Below are 19,373 nucleotides of genomic sequence, written 5' to 3' on the forward strand. Positions count from 1 at the left end.
TGTCCCTTTTATAGTGGAAAATAGCTGAAACATGAAAATGTATTCTAACACTTTCTGTATGTTCCTTGGGATCTCTGAGCATGGCAGTATACCAGTGTTATTAACAAGAATTGTGCAGCATCCCAACTCTAACTGGTCAATTTTGCTCCACATAAGAAATCAGAAGTATTTTTTTTGGCTTATTACTGTGATTCATTTCACAGTATCACAGTATCACAGTGTCACCAAGGTTATAATCTAGTCTAGGCTCTTGGTGTCAACAGACAGTGCCAGAAGCTCTGAAATCATAAAAGAAACTGGCTCCATTGCAAGATTTGAGAAAACTTCCTGCATCCAACAGTTAAATGTGGAAACACAGACTCTTGCATAAGGTGTAAAAGTAACTGCATTTTTAAAAGTTGTGGGTTTAGGTTTTTGACATTTAGGGAAAGCTTTCTGAAGCAAAGATACGTCAATGTGTGAGGTCCTTCCATCCCTCACTTCTCAGTATATAGAGGACATAAAGGACTTGTAACAGATCAGCCACTGGGGTTTTAGCCACATAATGTAAAACTAATGGGCCAGGGAATTGAAACTGCAGTCCAAGACCATGACCTGTAATGGATGTGCTTGAAACATGGATCATTTTAAGGCAATCTTATGGTAGATACATGAGGTTAGTAGAGTGAATTCAGGCTCTTGGAAGTCATCAACTTCAACACCCGGTCATTCAGGGTTTTGCTGTTGTTACTGCTGCTTGTAGGCCTTATTTTTTGCTACTTGCTTTAAAAATAACCTTTAAAATCTTACTTCTTTTCTATGCTTCAAATTCAGGTGCCAATAATAAACATCTTTCAGAAAAGCAAATTCTGACAAACCCTGTTGGGTGCCCCTGCCAGACTGGGGGCTCTTTGCCAGTGCTGCCTCAGTTGAGGATACCTATTGGAACAGAACTTTTGTGCTGAACTATCTGGAATCTGGTTTACAGCCTTGTTATTATCTGTGTGTCCCACATGCATGCTCATTCTGACTATGTTTACAGTGAAGCTGTAGTTCTTGTCTTACGTGCATCAACTCTTTCCCTTCCATATTTTCAGGAATGAAGTGTTTGCCATTATCTGATTCTTCTATGGAAATGAAGCTGAGGTGTAAGAGAGCAGCAGTCAAATGCACTGGCAGGACTGACAAGGAAATGTAATTGAGGTTTAATGCAAAGATGGAGTAGAACTGTATCTGTTACCATTCCTGAGGAAACATGTATATTGAGAAAACACAAATCAGAGGCCAAGTGAATATGAAACAAGTCTTGTTTAGGAGGAAAACAAAAGGCTTAAGATGACTAAACTGTATCTTGTCACTCAGGGACTATGAAATTAAGGTGGAGTTTTTGTTTGGTTTGGGTTTTGCTTGGTTTGTTGTTTTGGGGTTTTTTTGTTTGGGGTTTTTTGTTTCTTTGCAATTTGGTTACATTTTTTACTTTTCTCTCCCAGAAAGGTCCTGGTTATGACTTCAAGGCTGTTACTCTACTCAACAGCAGCGTTCCTCCAGAGACACAGGGGAGCCAAACAAATTATGTCCTTGGTTTTACATGGAGGACTTCCAATCCTGTGTAATAACAATGGCATTGGAAGGTGGAAGTTGAAAGAGGGAACTGGTAAATGTGTATGGGGATGTTAACACTAAGGCACAACATTACTTCAAGGTAGTCCAGCTGGAATTCTGATCTAGCTAGGAGAGGCCTAGTTTTGGTCCTCATATAATCCTGCATTGAAGTAGCTATATTGGAAGAAGAGAAAGGACAATTTAAAAATCAAGTATTAATGATATTTCAGTTTTACCTGAAAAGATGTGCCCAGACACTTGAAGAGGACCCTAAGCTACCTAAAAACTCTGTCTGGCAGACATTATGCGAGGCAACCCCCAGTCTGTATTATGTAATTCTAAATTAGACTTATTTATTTCATTGTAGTAATCTCTTACCCTGAGCACAACTAATTTTGCATATAACACCGTCCAAAAATATGTTTTCTTCTTTCACAGAGGGAATCTGTAGCTAAAAGACATGAAGCTTGTGTGCATGTCTCTGCTCAAGGAACCATACCAGTAATAACTGACTCTCTGCTTTCATTGTAGGTGTTTCACACAGAGACTCATTTCTTAATTCCAAATCTTCTTCCTCCAAAGGAGGCAAAAAAGGAAAGCAAAAATCTAACCCTGCTGCTTGGATGCAAAGCTGTGCAACTGAGTGAAATTATTATGCCCTGTCAGAGATCTAAAGTAAAACGTCTCTCATATGAAAACTAAAATTTTCTCATTCAGTCTTCAGTGGAGTATAAGGGGAAGTCTTAATTTTTGGCCATTTCATGGCCTTTCATGGGAAAATGCAGAGAAAACTCCAGAAACCCAAATTCTGTGGAAAACACAGCTGATGGGGTAATTGCCATGCATTCTTCTTAGAGAAATATCTATGAGCTTATTTGTTAGCCTCACAACATAAAACATCCTTCAAGCCACAGAGAGCTCTGAGTATCTAATTACAGTCAGGTAGAATCCAAATATTTAGTTTATCCACAGGAAGCATCCCTAGAAAATGGAGTCCTTACTCTTCCTACAGACCAGGCTTTGCTGTCAGTTTTTGTTATTCATGACAAGTGCTTGTGGGAGGGGATATGTATGCCTGTAGATTATATTCTTCATTACTGAAGCTCTTACAGTTTATGTCTGCATTCTTGTCACTCTCCTTTCTTTTTATGCAAAGCTCCCTTTCTGTGTCCAATTTGGCCCACAAGTCCTGAAGCCATAGTGAAAGCAAGGAATGTGAGGCATACAAAAGAATACCTAGTGTTACTTGACACAACCTTCTAATATTATTATCCCTTTAAACATGTAATAAATCCTAACCAGATATATGAGATCAGTAAAGGTGACTATTTAGCCTTCTCTGCACACAGCTGAATTAGCTAGGTTGTGCAATGTGAGAAGAATTGGTTCATTTGTGTTTGACCAGATGTATCCATCTGGCCGATCAGCAAGGCTGAAACTATGGAAAAAGAGAATGTGTCAGTTCCTGTTTTATAAATAAAGTAGGAACTAAGAATTGCTAACAACTCCGAAGACCACAGATGCCCTTCAAAGGCTCTGTGGAGGTCAAACAGCCCCAGAGGAAGATGAAAGGGAGGAAGGCTACTGATGGTCAGGAGTTGGGCAACCCCCTGATTGGGTTGTGCACATGAACAGTAGGGAACGAGCATTATGCAACATGTTGCACTTTGGTCTCCTCATCTCAGCCTCCTGGAACGTCCTGGCCCAATGTCATAAGATGCTGACCCTATGTAAACCAGAATCTCTGATGCTGGGGGGAGCTGCACCAATCCTACATCATTGCTGCACAGACGCCTGCTGGGATGGGTGCTGATCTGCCATTTTCAGATCTCCAGAGCCATTTTGATTAGCTGACTAGGGTGAGTGGCCTGTGCCTTACTCTCTGTTTGTGCCTTGCAAGAAAGATCTGGATGTACTGGAATATGTCCAGAGAAGGGCCATGAGGATGAGCAGAGGGCTGGAGCACCTCTCCAATGAGGACAGACTGAGAGAGTTGGGGCTGTCTGGAGAAGGCTCTGAGGAGACCTAATTGTGGCCTTCCGGTATCTTAAGGGGGCCTACAAAAAAGCTGGTGAGGGACTTTTTAGGGTATCAGATGATGATAGGACTAGGGGGAATGGAAAAAAAAAAGAAATGGGTAGATTCAGATTGGATGTTAGGAAGAAGTTCTTCACCATGAGAGTGGTGAGACACTGGAACAGGTTGCCCAGGGAGGTGGTGGAAGCCTCACCCCTGGAGGTTTTTAAGGCCAGGCTGGATGTGGCTCTGAGCAACCTGATCTAGCGTGAGGTGTCCCTGCCATGGCAGGGGGGTTGGAAATAGATGATCCTTGAGGTCCTTTCCAACCCTAACAATTCTATGATTCTATGAAAAACATGTAGGCAGAGATGGTTGTATCTTACTCCATTTTCTGAGAGTGTTTAACTGATGGAACCAACTTCAGGTAACAGTGAAATTGAATGTTTGCTCTTTACTCTGTATCGTTGTCCGTTGTAGTTTTTTATTCTGCAGGCTTTATTCATCTCATTTTGAAGTTGTTTTCTGAAACATGGTCCCCCTTTTTTTTTGTGGTAACCATTTAAGACTGTCTTTCAGAACTGCTTTCTTACCTTTTCAAGTTTGTATAGAGGAATCATTATTGATCCTTCCTCAGCTATCACACTCAATAGTGCTTTATGCCTCTGCTAGTGAGCTGAAGTGTGATTGAGTAAAACGTCCAGCTAATCCAAACCAACAATGTAGCCCTACTTTAAAAGCAGGTGAAGGATTGTCTTCCACTACACTTACTCATAACTCATTTGAAGGACAAATTACTGCTCTCACTCAAATTCAAAGGTAAGTTGTGGTAAAATAATCCTGTGTTGTTTCAGAGTTCTTGATGGTGTCTCCAGCTCCAGCTAACTCCTAAATATTTATGATAGAGCCTAAAAAGCAAAGGAGAGAGAACCAAAGAGAAGAAGCAGCTCTCAATCCATTTCTGTGTCATGTGCCTCATTAAAGGCCTGCAGAACAGTCTTCACAATGTTTTCCACCATTAGTGTCAGTAAAGTTCCTATACAATTACTAATGTATCTCTGTCTAGACCATGCTTAAAGGTTCAGTGCAAATCTCTTGTGTTGTAAAGTAAGGCTTGGAATGAGACACTAAGTAGCACCCCTTCTGAAATTATGTGGCTAAAAACAACTGTGCTCACTTCTGGGCTTTCTTTCCAAGAGGAGATACTTGTTGCATAGTCTATTTTATAGCCTGTGCTCTTTGCTTAAAAACAGAAAAATGAACCAATTATTAGGATTCCAGCACAGTAGCAGGCTTTTTGCACATGAGTTCTGTAATGTACTGCTTACATTTGCAGAGTAAAAACTAAGAACTCTGAGTCATGTCAGTGAAAGGTGCAGACATGCTCCCTTCCTTCAGGGACTAAGAGTATGTGTGTGTGTGTGTGTGTTGGTGGAAATGGAAGGAGGTCACAGAGATAGCACTGAACTTCTGGAGCCATAGTGAGTCCTGACTTGCTGGGGCAACTGCCCCATACCAGTGAAGACTACAGTAAATTCTCCATCTTGCTGACCATTTTAGATTCGCACTAGGGGCCCTCATGGCTGTTTGTTAAGTATATAAAGCTCCATGCTTTTGGAACGGTTGTTGCCACAGCTTCATGAGTAGGACACTACCCTGTTGTGAGAGTTCAGTATTTCAAACTTTTGTGACTGCAGAATGGCTACATAGGTTTTGTTTCTTAACACTGATGAAGCTAGGATATATACAATCAAAGCTCAGTACTTGAGGGTGTCCTTGAATAGATTGAAGCATCCTGCAACCTCATATGTGTGGGGGGATTTAACAAGCCATTAACATTATGTAAGAAACCACTTTTTCATTTGACAAAGAAATTGGTATCAGGAGAGAACAGAACCTGAATCCATTCTGAGTAGGATCTGGTCTCTTTTTGTGTTGTGCTTCAGCTCTCTTTTATATTGCATAAGGAACACTCGTCAGCTAGGTTGTCTTAAGTAGCATCAGTTCCCAAATAGACTGGGGACACTTTGCTGCAGAAGGAAGAAACAACATAGTTCTTAGATCAGTGCACAAGTTTCATTGGTGCAAAAACAATTTCTTCAAAGAGGGAGACTCCTATAGCTGGGAAACTTCATAGTGAATTTAGTGTTCTTCTGTGATTAGAATGACTCAAAAGGATTAAAAAAAACCCTTCAGAATCAGGGAAGATGCACAGCAATTTGGGGAAGAAGAAAGCCAAGTAGGAATAAAGAGAGGATACTTAAACTTGTAGGACCCTATATTGGTTTGTTCCTTCTTATAAAGTTTAGGTACACTAGTGCAGAAATTTCTCATTTGTGAGCTGAGAGCTGTGGAATATAAACAGTAACTTGAAATGCTTGGAAAGTTTTAAATCCTGGTGAAGTCTCAATTTTGATATCCACCTTGCTAGAAAGATTTGGTAAATGGTATGTGCCCTGGATGTAGATCCTATCCTATCCTTCCAGATACAGTAGCTGGAAAAGAAAGGGATGTAATAATGAAGAAAATCAATGTTTAGCTACAGCTCTAATCTTCTGAATGTGATAAAGGCTTTTTTGGCCCATAGTAATGAATACTAGGAAATGTCTGAGGTCATAAACAAATTAGTGTGATCTCCTGTAGAACTGGAACTTGAGTTTCTATTGTTAGTAAACATGAACTCTATCCCTACCTGTTGGATTTACACACACACAAACACACACACACACACACACACACACACACACACACACACACACACACACCCTTACAGAAAGCTTAGAGAACAAACTGAATATCCATGTTGAATGTCCATGCACAAATGGAAGCCAGAGTTGTGAAATTATTTATTTATATTTTCCAAATTTATTTGTCATATGCTTTCCTTTAGATCACCCAATTCCAGTAGTAAGAAAACCTTCTTCTGTAGTGGTACATGTATTTATTGTGTAGGCAGCACATCAAGCCATGCAGTAACATCCATAACACCTGTGTATTTTCAAAGACTAAGTAGTACAACAGTTTTCTTTTTCACGTAATATTATATTTTTTATTATTTTACAATTTACCTAGCATAATGGTTATATTTCCAGTTGAAAAAAAAAAGGGGGAGCTAGACCCACACAATTTGTTTTCTGTGTCCAATATTCCTTTTTGTCCCTGTGGTTGCATAGTGTTTCTGAAGAGATGCAGAAATGTTAACAAAAGTGTCCGTAGGCTGAAGATGTTGCTGTGAAGACCACACGAAGTAATGACTTGGATCTCGCAGGGTCTAATTTAAATAAAAAGCAGATCAGGACTGTTTCTGATAATGACTACACCTATAATTCAAAGCACCTAGGGAAAGATAAGTAATCAAAAGAGTGGAATAACTTACTGAGCTTTCTTTGAGTTGGTGGAAGAGTAGGCTTTTCTACTAACCGCTGAAGAAACTGGAGGGAGTATCAGCCGCCTTCTATTTAGTAGCACTATGGTTCAAATGGGGCCAAGGTTTCTGAAGTTCCTACTGCCTGTATGACACCTAGTACTCTTTCACACTAAGGATGGTCTCCTCGATTCTGAAAGGGGAAAAAAAACCTTAATATGAGTATTTACTCTCAATTTTAAGGCCTTAAAAAAAAAGCACAAACCAACCAAACAAACCAAACCCTAGAGTATCAAAAATCATTCTTTAAACAGGTATCAGGAACTGGGAACTGTAGCATATCAAAATAAAACTAAAACACCAGTCCTGGTGGTTTGGCCTGTGCTCAAGAGAAAACGTGGGGGAAAATTAAATAACCTGTAGGCTGATGATCTGATGGACAATGATGGGTAGGTAACTCAGTGATTAAGTTCTTTCTATATCTTCCCAGGAATGAGTTGCTGGAAGTAGACAACATGAGCACATCCTTCAGATCTCCTGAAGTGGTTCTGACATGGGGTCTGCACGTCACACTTTCCTCAGTGTGGCATTTTGTCTGTCTTTGGGATATATTTCGGTATACTCAGGTTTCTAAATTCACAGACGCAGTCCTGTTGGTGGAGACTGGCGCTACAAAATGGTAGCAGGTAATGCAAAGAGGCACGTTATGCATTGATCATTACAGACATTTTGTGGCTGCAGTTTTGGAACTCATTCTAGGCCCTCTGGTATGGCTGGTCACTGTTAAAAAATAAATCAGTTTTTAAAAATGGTTTACAGGACTGGAAATGTTCAAGCATTGCAAAAAAGCTTAAGAAGCACCTTACCTTGCATGAAAGGTCCTTAACCTAAATCAATTTCCAATATCAAATTGTTCTTAAGCAAATAGTTAAACTCTGGTTAAGCAGATTTTTTTCTCTTATTAGTGAAATACTATGACTGTTTAATTTATGTTAAATTACTATAGTGTCATATAGGTTTATAGGCATGCTACAAAAGATTTTCAATGCATTCCTTCCTAAGGTGAATGAGTCTGTGAAGATTTTTTTCATGAGTCACAGAAGTACATGCATTATTTTACATGTGAATCACTATAAACTATGATCAAACTTTCTTCTGAAAGGTTCAGAAAAATTCTGAAGGAGGAGTATTGAAGATATACGACCAGGTCTGTGCATTTCATGGCTTTCTGCCTTCTGGCAATTTCCTAGTGCTATTATGGCTACTGCTGAAGAGCCCAGAAGTTGTAGGCAAATGTTTATAATCTATATTTCTCAAAATTGTCAGAAAATAAATTAATGGAATTCTTAAATTAAACTAGTTAGGAATGAATTGCTACTGTATAACACCGAGCAAGTTACCTATTCTGGTACATTGTTTTTTTGTAATCGCCTCACCGCTTTCTGAAATGCCAACCAAAACAAACTCCATTCTTTCGTTTCATTTTTAGGGTTTTATTATTGCTGTTAAGTTTATTAATTCAGCATCCTTTTAAATATAAGACAAAAGTATTAAGTAACCCCAGAGAATACTACATTGCCCTTTGTGGTCTCACTCCTTAAGAGTACATCGTTGAAATTATTATAGCTGCTGGACCTGGGACTGACAAGAGGAAGGGCAGATTTCCTAATTAAGACCTTCCTTTCTGATATCCAGTGGTATGTGGGGCAGCTTCCTTTCCCCCCATTCCTTGACACAACTTGTCTAAGTGGAATGTGAAGGCTGGGTGTGATCTTCCCAACATCAGAGTGAAAGGAAATAACATACCAAACAGATGATGGCATAAACTTTGCTGAACCTAATTCCACCTCCACCCTTCTGGGTCACCGCTCAGTAGTATTTCAAACGCCTAAAGCCAATAGTAATAACAAAAAGCCCATATCTGTCAGTATTAGAAGTGGAGAAAGAAGCAGAGATTATTAAAAATTGTTCTTAATGATATACCACATACTTTATTTTAACTGATTATCTGTGCTCAGGTACTTTGCAAGTTCAAAAGTTAAGGAGGTTTCTGCGCCAAGAAAGCACTGGGAAGGGCTGACCTCAACCCATCTGTACAGAGCTGGGTAAACCTGTTCAGCATGAGTAACACTGCTTATTCTTCAGATAGGCTTTAATTTAAACTTAGTCCTGTGAAAGTCTCCATTCCTGATGGTACTTTCTTTGATGGAGATGATGGAAATTGAGCAGCTTACATCTCTCTCTAACTTGCCTCTTGCAACTCCTTCACATTTCTCATATCTAATGCTGCATTCATTTATGTGGGAAAAACTTCCAGCTCCCCAGAAGATACTATTTTTTTTAAACATAATTTTCCTGGAAAGGAGTCATACCAGTCCTGAACATTCATGGAGGTAGGGATGTGGAGGGAGCGATAATACCAAGTGCCTTTCTAAGCAGAACTACCTCTGCATAGTTTTGTTGCTTTCTGACTACACTTCATGCTAAGCACTTCAGACTGCCTTCAAGTTCCCTTGGCATGAAGAATGGCAAGGGGATTAAACTGAGACTTAGTTGCATGGGTGTTGTCTAATTGAATGTCAATGTACTTGCGGAAGGAGGCATGCAGGGCTGTCCACCTGGTGGACCCACTCACTGTAGAAGTAGTAACCACTGAACCAAGGAACCTGCTTTTATACCTGTCCATTTGGCATAGCCTGTCTTTAGAGGAATTTCAACTGCAACAGCAGGGAAGATGTAAGCTGTTTGAAAATAAAGACACTAAGAAGTTAGATCTCTATTAACTACCTCCTGAGAGGAGAAGGCCTGTCCATTTTCAGGCCAGTTGCTCTAATGTGATGAGCCACTCACGCTGTGCAAAGAACGTGCAGCTAACTATCCCATGACCATGCACAAGTGTTAACACTGAATGCTCATCCACTTCTGCTGTCTTCTCTCCATTTTGTGGTACAGTCTTAATTTTCATAGTAATGTATTCCTCTGTTTCCAAATGCATACTTTAGGATAGTGTATATCGAAGTACAAAGCAAAGATTATTTTTTCACTGCTTGAAAATCACAACAGTAACCATGCATTGTATGAATGCTTAATATTTTTTTTTTTTGAAGAAAATAAGCCCTGTGCTCCTGCACAACCTAACAATAGTGATGATACACTGTGCATGAATTACAAAAGAAAGGGATTTGGCAAGGAACTAAAAAAACCCCAAACCCTAAATGTTTCCTTTCTGATCTTGAGAAGATATATAAGTCTAGCAATATTAAGATGATTGCTTTAGGTTACTGTAATTTGCATATCACTTAATCTCCACTTAGAATATTTGCATATTTTTGTCTGACAAGCTTTGATAGCAAAGTCAGTGGCAATGAGAGTTTGATGCCTTACCTATGGGCATTTTCACTCATAACTCAGTGATGCTGCAGTTAGATATCTTGTGATCATTTGTCTGGGAAGGAATTACCCTATAACATTTAATCATTAGTTCTTTGATGTGTGGTGTGGTTAACATGGTTAACATACCTGATTCAAATAACTCTGCCTTGATATAGAACTATCTCATCCTTTAAGTCATATTGATTTTTGCCACAGCAAAAAGAGCTCATACTCCATAAAGCAACTATGTAGAACATGCAGATTGAAACCTGTCCGCAGATATGCTGAAGCTGTGGAACAGATACTGACATCTAAACCCAAGAAATATGAGTTAGCGTAATCACTTCACAAATGTTCTGGAAGCAATACACAGAATGAGAGGGCATATGATGAAGATAAACTACACAGTACAAGGCCCACTCTAAGAAATTAACTGTTTAACTCCTATGGACTGAAATATCAAAATAACATGATTTTAGAATATGTTTTACTGGATTTTTCAGCAGGTATGATGGTAACAGCAACCGTATGATGGAAGGGAGGCAGAGAAGATCACAGGCAAGCAGAAAATAGTCACACTATAAAATCTCAAGTACTATTATGGAAGAGAAGAAGGAATTACTGTCTTCTTTCTGAGCATTGTGTACAATCCATTTCAAGATGTGGCATTGTCTATTTTTGATTGTTATTATTATTAAAGGGAGAACAAAGTCAATTTCTTTAGCCATAAAACTACGTTGTTTCATTTGGCATTGATCATGGAGAATGGCCCTCGCCCCATAGTCCATCAGTACAGGAAGAGAAAATCTAGAGTTTTAAATGTCAATTTATAGGTAAATCTTGAAAAGTATAGTTTTCAAAGGCCTGGATAAAGTAAATAGTTATTAAACTTCCTAGGATCAAATAGTAGTCACTCAAGAATTATTAAAAGACTCCGATATAAATATTTATGTCTCTTAAACATAGTTCAATAAATGCATAAGATGAAGAGCATGGTGCTAGTCTTTGACAAAGAGATGTGGAGAAATGTCATTGAAGACACAGACCAAAAAGCCTTGCTTCTGTACCATGCACATTTATGGAAACACCTGTATGGAAATAGTAGAACTGTACATTAACCATGGTAAAATAGTAGGACTGAATGTTGATCATCGATACATATAGCTTCCTTTTGGAGTGAGAAGAATGTTTTTCATAAGTCATGCCTCACAAACCTGTTGTTTGAGAAAGATGAAATTTTGTACATATGTAGATCCAAAGTATGAACTTGGATATGAGGAAATAATGAACTCAAGCTCCCACAGGAAAATAAAGCTTAATTAAACAAACACCAAAAAAAGGTGGATTTTTGGGTTTTGTGTGTGTGTGTGTAGTACTAACTGATGGAAACATTAAAAATAAATAGTAACAATGAATAGATTTCTTTCACAGTAAAGAAGATTGGCAGCAAGAATGTCCACTTCAGGTTTCTCAGTGGATGACATAAGCTGACCAGCTTTTTGTCAGTTGATGACACAAGCTGAGCAGCTCGTTCTTAAATCATCTGGTGAGGGGATAAAACATGAGTTTGTAAAGTTTGCAGATTACACATTATTATTGGGACAGTCCAGTTAAAAGCTGATGGTACAGGGTTGCAGAAAGATCTTAGAGCACTGAATAACAGGATGATAAAAAGGTGTAAAAGGTAAATATGAAGCAATGGATGTGGTGAGAAAAAGAGCAAATATTGTAAGTGCAAAGCCTCTAAACTAGCACTCAAGAAAGAGATTGTTGAAAACATTTTTTCAATAGGAGTTAAACCCCCAGTAATATTGTTAGAAATTCTTACTGTCTTGTATGGTATATGAATAAGATCTAAAAGGTGTTTTCCAGGCAGAGTTAATAGCTTTATCATGAAGTCAATGATGAGAGTTCTAAAACACTAACAAAGAAACAGAGAATGGGGGTGGGCGTAAGAAATAAGTAATTGCACTGTGCTACTATAAATCCATAGTAAGGCCTGGAAACCTGGCTATCTTATTTCAGAAAAGTAGCACTAAATCTAGAAGATGGATTGAAAAAGCTTGAGTGATATTTAATTGTCTCTCTCTGAGGAGAAATAAAATGAGACTTTTCATCTCAGATAGTAACAGGTAACACATGACTGTGAGTCATCTGATAAAAATGTTGAAATCATGAATGTCACAGAAAAGTGAGCAGAGCATGATTTCTGACAGTATAAAATACTGGTGTGAAGCAGTTAAAAAATTATAAGTGAATTAAAAGGAAACTACCTCTCCAAAAACGGTATAATCAAGTGAAAATTTCTGTTGTAATGCGCTTGTTAAAAATACAAATGGGCTTTAAACGAGCCTGGACAGCTTCATAGATCATAGTTCAGCAGCAGCACAATTTCCAGCTTCAGAAGACCTAAATCACTAAGTGAGAGAAACATAGAAGACATAGCAGTAGAATCCATGTCCTATATTTCACATTCCTAAGGACCCATTGCTAGCTGCTGTCGCTGTCATTGTGATGTGGTAGATGAACTGGTGTCTTAAGCTGAAGTGAGTGACTAATTTTAAAATCCAGCTCTTGTAGTAGAAAAGCCAAAGAGGCCTTATTTTGCCAGTTTTCCAGCACCATGACTTGTATTTAATCTATGCAATCTTCATGCTAGTTAATCATAATGGTTTCAGAACAAATATTTCCGTTTTAATAAGGATGTTAGAAATGTGTATGTTGAATATGATCTCAATTCTTCTTGTGCTCAGAGGAGCTGACTCACCGGCTGGTGCTAATATCCAGTTTGTACTTTGTATTTTCAAAATACAAGGGTGTAAAATTACTCACATTGCCACTTCCTTAATTTGCATATTAAATAGAATAGAATAGAATAGAATAGAATAGAATAGAATAGAATAGAATAGAATAGAATAGAATAGAATAGAATAGAATAGAATAGAATAGAATTAAGCAGGTTGGGAAAGACCTTCGAGATCATCGAGTCCAACCTAGATATTCTAAATGTTCCTCATCCTACTGCTGTGAGCGAACAAATACAGAAAAAGACAACAGAGAAGAGACAGCAAAACTTTCTCCTCTGTTACTTTGTCTAAAACCATGCAGACACAAGGAGAAGATAATATTACTTTTACAAAATATGTTTTAAGAGAAAAGTATAGGTATTAAGCCAATATCAAAGATTTTTATTTTCCCTGGTAAATTCTGAATATTTGCATTTGAGATCAGTGAAAAGGAAATTCTGGAGATGGGAAGGAAGTGCAGCTTTCTTCAAAGCACTGTTTGTTTGTGTTTGCCTGGTAAATCCAGTTCTTACAGATCTAGATGCCATGAAATCAAAACTTGCGGTAATGCCATGTCTCAATGCCATGCTAGAAAATCGCTTGCTTAGTCACTGACCTGTGCAGAGGCAGTGTACTAGCTATCTCCTGGGAAAGTAACAAACCTAGAAAAACCTGTTGTTTCATAGCTTATCTCTAAATGAAAGGAACCTCCCTTGTATTTCCTTGAATACCCACTCAGCATGGCACATTTAGATCAAAGCATGTAATTATTTAGCTCTATAGCATCAGGGACCTAGAAAAGCACCAGACATGTCCAGAATTAGCCATGCTTTGTAGTAAGTGAAAGTTGTCTCAGGAAGAGGACAGCTTCATTGGATTTACCATTGCCATGTACTCTGTACCGCCATTTACAGTAGGAAAAGAGAGATGTGAGTTTGCCAAGAGATTCTCCTTCTGATGTGGGAACCTTCAGACTTGCCACTGGGCTGAATAACTTTTCAAGGTTCAGAGGTTGTGTAGTATTACACCCACAGTATGTGGAAGAGGAGTGTTATATGTGTGCATGTACTCTCAACGACAGATAGAGGTAACTGTTCCCTCTCCCACAGGCAAAGGGAACTGGTCATGACATCATGTTGCCCGTGAGGACTCCCTGATGGCTTTCAGTCTGAAAAATAGACAGGGACTTGCTGTTGCGGGGTAGAATAGGGACTGGCCCTACTCAGAAGGGAAAAATCTGAAAAATACAGTCTCTCTGAGAGAGTTGAGATTCATAGGATCACAGAATCATAGAATCAATAAAGTTGAAAAAGACCTCAAAGATCATCAAGCCCAACCTGTCACCCAACACCTCATGACTACTAAACCATGGCACCAAGTGCTACATCCAATCCTCTCTTGAACACCTCCAGGGACCAGGACTCCACCACCTCCCTGGGCAGCACATTCCAATGGCTAACAACTCTGTGAAGAATTTTCTCCTCACCTCGAGCCTAAACTTCCCCTGGTGCAGCTTGAGACTGTGTCCTGTTGTTCTGATGCTGATTGCCTGCAAGATTAAGTCCCTGTGTTAGGGGCAGATGGATTACTCATGTCTGTATGTTTAAAAAGAGGTGAGTTTGGTCCTCTCAGATTCATAGTTTCTGTGATTACAGTTTTCTGCACGTGCTGGGTCACTGAGTGCAGGGTGGCTGCCAAGGACACTGGTGCATGAGGGGTTTTGGGGTATTTTGCTTACTCTCCAAGTGCCTGCTGTGGTATATTAGGCTAAAGAACCAGAGAAAAGCCATGCTCTCATGCTAACATTGCACCAGCTACCACTACCCCTGGAAAAGTGAGTGGGCTAAAGGAGAAGTCTATCTGTCCCCCAGAACACTATTAATTTTGCTGGTAAATTGTGTATTTTGTGTTTTCTTTTATATAAGGGTTTGTATGATTTTATATGTTTAGAGTCTGGGTTGGGTTAGGTAAGGGCTGTGATTTTGTAAGACTTCTAAGTTCTGGATATTTTCTACCAATAGTACTGAAAGTCACTACTGTCTACAATTCTAACATGTGCAGCATATATATTGTAGAAGCGGGTAAAACTGTCATGTCTTTGCTAGGAGAAACCTAGGCAAGGATCCTCAATACCAAAAAATGCCCAAGTTTTCAGTGTAACCTGAAGAAAGAATCTGATGTCTTGATCACCAGACCACAGCTCCTGACTCTCACGAGATGACTTTCATGTTAATTGTCTCCTCCAGGTAATTTCTGTCTTTTGGCACTTCCTTTGGGTTCCTTGGCTTGTTACTCAAGCCTGGCATTGTCTTTTGGTTGTTCCTGCTATTCATCTTCCTAACGCTTATCTTGGCCTCCACTGTATTTCTCATCCTCCCTTAAAGTGTTGACAGCATTACCTTCCCAAGCTTTTCTCTTAGAAGTTCTGACAATATTTTTCATCTCCCAAGGCACATAGGCACATATATTAATTCCCTTAGCTGTTTCCTTATCTCTGCCAAGTTTCTCACCTGTTCATTAACCCAGAGCTTATAGGTGTTACAACATACCTCAGTTATTCCAGGACATTTCTTACCCCCCAGCATACCCCTGCTTTGTTTATTTTGTCATAAGTTGCATCCAGCCATGGATTTACTGTCTTATCCACTTTTTTCTTGTCATATCTGGTAGGGGCATAGTGCAGCTGCTGTGGGAAGCCTTGCTCTGACAATTCCATTCTATCAAAGTGACCAGTGTTGTGACTGGGAATGGACTACACGGGTACTTACCAAGCCTGTCATGTTCAGACAGTCCAGTTTCCTAATCTTCAAAGACAATAGATTTTCAAGCAGAAGACCTGAAACACTGGCCTGTGGATATCAGTAGGAGAGCAAGTAAGAGAGTTTCTAGCTTATAGCTGTGCACACTTTTTAAAAATGAAAGAAAAACGTAGATGAAAATGTATTTGCAACAGGAGCTCTAGCAAGTTTTCACCATCACTGCACTGCTTACTGGTTTAACTCTCCTAGACAGCCTGCCCCAAAATACACAAAGAAACAGATATGTATGTCTGGCTGTGTCCAGGCATGCTCTTTGTTATTTTACTGGTGTACTCTACAGCTCCAGAGAGTGAGGTGACTTTGCTGAACTCAGTTCCTCTGGGAGCTGCAGTTTCATATGCCTTTTGCACCCTTTCCCAATCTGCTGGTGGTGCTGCCTATTCTGTCTCCAAAGCTCATACACTTTTGCCAGACATATCAGCATCATTAGCAACAGGTTCAGTTACTCTGCAGAAAACTAGCCTGGGGGCTGTAGGTCTGAGGAGCGCAAGGGCTTCCCTAGGCTCTAAGCATCACTGCAAGTCCAAAGGGTGTGATTTCATTCTTCGCCTCTGAGCTTTGTGCCTTCTCTCACTGTCACACTCTACACAGTGTTCTTCAGAAAAGGGCATGTACCAATCTACTCCCGCTTTTTGCACCGTGAGACCAAAAATCTCCTTCCATCTTTTTCCATTTTGCATAGTAACTATGAGCTCAGCAATTATTTCTTATTGTCTAGTATAGTCTGTATTGAAGATAATAGGTCTAAGACATGAATGAAAGACATTAGATGTATCTGGCTTCTTTTTGGACAAGTTAAAGTATTTTCTGTATCATATATTTTCACTGTAGCATGCACCAAGTCCTACTTACCATGTTGAGATGACTTGCTCTTGGAGTTTGCTTGGGTTGTGACTTTAATTTGCTTATTAATTAAAAAGCAGCAGCACAGCAGCAGCATTTGATGTAGACAAATCTCTCTGCTAAAATGAAAGAATTTATCTTCATATTCAAAGAATGTAATTGTCCTGAGTTAAGTTCTGCTTATCAGAAACTATGAACAATGCAGCTCTGATGAGCGATACTAAGTTTGGGGAATGCAGGTAATCAAGAGTATGTGGCTTTCCAAGTGAGGTGCCTGTAAATACACAAGTAATTCTGTGCAGCATACTCTTGGTCTGCACAAAAATAAATAAATTGTAGTATTTTATTTTTATCATGTAGAACTTAAAAAGGACAATGACTTGATTAACAAATTTTATTCTGGGAGACAAAAATAACACTCAGTTATCCAGCAAAAAGAAAAAGGTTCGAAATCAACCTTTCCTTCATAATGTCTTACACATTGCCATTTCTTGCTTTGGGCCATTTAAGAAACCTCTTACTAAATGAATCTGGAAGTGTAAACTTTCTATCTCAATAGGAAATCTTGAGCTCTTAAATTAGAAGCAGAGCAGTAAACTTCCGCTTGGGGCCTTTGTCCACCTTCTCTCTGGTAGTAAGAGACTAAGTGAAGCCATTTCTGAAAAAGAAGCAGAAAACAAAAATCAGGTAGCAGGCAATATCTCCTATACACCATGCTAGTGTTAGCACTGCTTTTAGTGATTAAAGTTGGCTGCAAAATAGTACTGTGATTTGTAATTTTGCTTTGATAATTCTAAGTAGGGCAGCTAAGAAAGATGGACAGATGGGCAGAGTCCAACGGCAGGAGATTGAACACATCCAAGTGCCGGGTTCTGCACATTGGCCACAGCAACCCCATGCAGAGCTACAGGCTGGGGTCAGAGTGGCTGGAGAGCAGTCAGGCTGAGAGCAACCTGGGGGTGCTGGTTGACGGTAGACTGAACATGAGCCTGCAGTGTGCCCAGGCAGCTAAGAGGGCCAATGGCATCCTGGCCTGCATCAGGAACAGTGTGGCCAGCAGGAGCAGGGAGGTCATTCTGCCCCTGTACACTGCACTGGTTAGGCTGCACCTCGAGTCCTGTGTCCAGTTCTGGGCCCCTCAGTTTAGGAAGGAGGTTGACTTGCTGGAACGAGTCCAGAGAAGAGCAACAAAGTTGGTGAGGGGTTTGGAAGGGAGGTTGTAGACAGACGGATGTTGGTGTCTTCTCCCAGGCGGCCAGTACCAGAACAAGAGGACACAGTCTCAGGTGGCACCAGGGGAGGTTCAGGCTAGATGTTAGGAAAAAGTTCTATACAGAAAGAGTGATTGCACATTGGAATGGGCTGCCTGGGGAGGTGGTGGAGTCGCCATCACTGGAGGTTTTCAGGAGGAGACTTGATGGGGTGCTTGGTGCCGTGGGTTAGTTGTTTAGGTGGTGTTGGATTGGTTGATGGGTTGGACGCGATGATCTTGAAGGTCTCTTCCAACCTGGTTTATTCTATGTATGTGTTCTATGTAAAGCACAAGATCAGAGCCAAGCATTTCACTATCTGGTTCCAGAAGGTTTTGGCATATTTTTGGGGGCCACACCAAAAAAAATATTTAAAGCAAGACCTTACTCTTCTAGTGAGCACTGAAATTGCAGAAGTCATGTAGGCATGATGCACCTTGAGTACTGTGTACAGTTCTGGGTCCCTCAGTTTAGGAAGGATGCTGACTTGCTGGAACGAGTCCAGAGAAGAGCAACAAAGTTGGTGAGGGGTTTGGAACACAGCCCTACGAGGAGAGGCTGAGGGAGCTGGGGTTGCTTAGCCTGGAGAAGAGGAGACTCAGGGGTGACCTTATTACTCTCTACAACTGCCTGAAGGGAGGTTGTAGACAGACGGATGTTGGTCTCTTCTCCCAGGCGGCCAGTACCAGAACAAGAGGACACAGACTCAGGTGGCACCAGGGGAGGTGCAGGCTAGATGTTAGGAAGAAGTTCTATACAGAAAGAGTGATTGCCCATTGGAATGGACTGCCTGGGGAGGTGGTGGAGTCGCCATCATTGGAGGTGTTCAGGAGAAGACTTGATGGGGTGCTTGGTGCCGTGGGTTAGTTGTTTGGGTGGTGTTGGATTGGTTGATGGGTTGGATGTGATGATCTTGAAGGTCTCTTCCAACCTGGTTTATTCTATGTATTCTATTCTATGCACTGGATTCCTTTATACAAAGTGTAGGGAACTTTAGCTTTTAACACATTTTGCATTGTGGATAGGAGTGTGAGGTTGTGGGAAAAAAAAATCCAATTTGCAGAGAAATTAAAAATCAGAGCTTATAAAGATCTCAAAATTAGGAGTAAAACAGCAAAAGGAAATCAGTGATTGACTTTCTGGCTCTAAAGTATTTTTTCTTGTGATACATACACACCTTCTTAGGCAGTCACAAGGGATGGATTAAAATTTTAAATGAACATTATCAAGTAATTGTCTTAGGCCATTGTTAAACAATCCTGAAAATTTAAAGATTTTGCTACCTAAAGGGCTAATTTTCCTCACTTACAAAAATGAATTGGTTGTCTTAACCAATAATTTT

Source organism: Dryobates pubescens, chromosome Z, assembly GCF_014839835.1.
Source record: "Dryobates pubescens isolate bDryPub1 chromosome Z, bDryPub1.pri, whole genome shotgun sequence".
Lineage (NCBI taxonomy): Eukaryota > Metazoa > Chordata > Aves > Piciformes > Picidae > Dryobates > Dryobates pubescens.